Here is a 1773-nt window from a genome sequence, read left to right as displayed (position 1 = left end):
TAGTTATTAAATTGTAGATTTTTGTCAGTAGAGATGCCAGTGTTATCTCTGGACAGAAAACTTCTAAGGTTATGATGTTATTGGTCTATGGGATATTAACCTATCAACATAGGAATTAGAATGTCCTATAGGATAACAAAATTATTTTAACACTCCTTTTTAAATGCCTATACATACCCATTTCCACAAATATTCTTTTAATCAGCTATACATTTCTGCCCCCTTCGTTTATAAATAAAATAATTTTGGACACGTGCACTTTCTACTTCTATGATGGTCATATTTACTTTTTAACTTTTGAACTTATACTTTGATTCATCATTTGAATGCCTGAGCAACAGAAATAAATAAATTTAGAGGCGGGGGGGGAGGGCAGGGAATAATACCTTCGCCACCAGCCAGAATAGGTAATTTGAAACTAGCTTTTTCAAAGCAAGAATGTTTAAGATTACAAGGCAGTCATAAAATCTCAGAACGCCATCCACAAGTTCTAGAATTTAAACGCAATAGCCCATGACGGGGTGATATCTAATGTAAGGGGCTGAGTAGCTCCATCATTATTATAATCGTAAAAATGTATTTTTTTTTGATGAATTCTCGGCATTTGACAAATCTCATTTCGCTGCCTGTGCTAGAGAGATTTGACTTTCAAATCATAATGCCAGTATTTTCTAACAAAAGATACCTCTTAGGCTTCCTTTCCTTTAGCAAATTTTCTGAAAGACTTTGAGCCTCACAAATGTATCCCATATATCAGTTCAAGCCATGGTAGAGTCAGATAGGTAATAGTGGTGGGTAATAAACTGAAGTAAGTATAATCTGAGGTAGGTAATGCTATGGAGCTAGGGGAAATTGTGTCATATAGAAGTCACCTCTGCTATGTGTACTGGTAGATCTTCCCATTTCCATTAAAACAAACTTTTGAAAAAACCAAGCAGGACCTCATCCGAGTCCCATACTGATTTAGATCAGCTCCTTTTCAGGTTTCCTGAGCGTTTTTAAGCCTTGTTTAACATGTTAAAATGAAGTGCTTGTTTTCCCCACTAAACTGGGAAAGTTGAGAGTTACCAAGTCATCAGTGGAAAGTTCTGGAAAGGCAGGTAATTACAAGCTGATAGTGACACACTTTATCCCCATGTAAACTCAGCAGTGCATCCTATTTCTGACCTCCACCCCGCTTCCCGACCTGATTTTCCCTCTAGGTGATTTCGAGATTTAAGATAAGTTCTCGACCTAATTCCATAATCGTAAAAACTGAATTATTGTCCTGTACATTTTACTGCTAAAAATATCCTTACGTGCTCCCTTCTCCTGGGACCTCCAAATAATTATTCCCTGATCAATTTTGTTTAAAATAAAACCTGTGTAGGATCACGTGGTCATTGGGACGCTTTAGTTCATATTGCGACAGGGTGGATTTTGAAGTTGGGACTTTCCGTGACTTCCTGCTTCCCCGCTGCCTGCATTAACTTTTAAACTAATTTTGTGGCTTTCTATACATGTCATGCAATAGTCATCATCTCATCTAACCATTAATTAGATAGGAGAGGATGGGCATGAAATAGATGTATTATTTTCTATTTTTCATGCATTCTTTTTATGAGAAATTCTTCCAATAAAATTATGTTAGATAAGGAAAAATGTTCTGAGATATAAAATTATAAGGAATCAATGGATGTGTAAAGGACATGGTCAGACACTAAGATTGTTGGACAAAACATCATCGTTCTCATTTGCCTAATAATGAATGTTTTGCTTTATTCAACTCCTTGC

This window comes from Pteropus vampyrus, unplaced genomic scaffold (genome assembly GCF_000151845.1).
Source record: "Pteropus vampyrus isolate Shadow unplaced genomic scaffold, Pvam_2.0 Scaffold94, whole genome shotgun sequence".
NCBI classification, from domain to species: Eukaryota; Metazoa; Chordata; class Mammalia; order Chiroptera; family Pteropodidae; genus Pteropus; species Pteropus vampyrus.
This window is presented reverse-complemented; position numbering follows the sequence as displayed.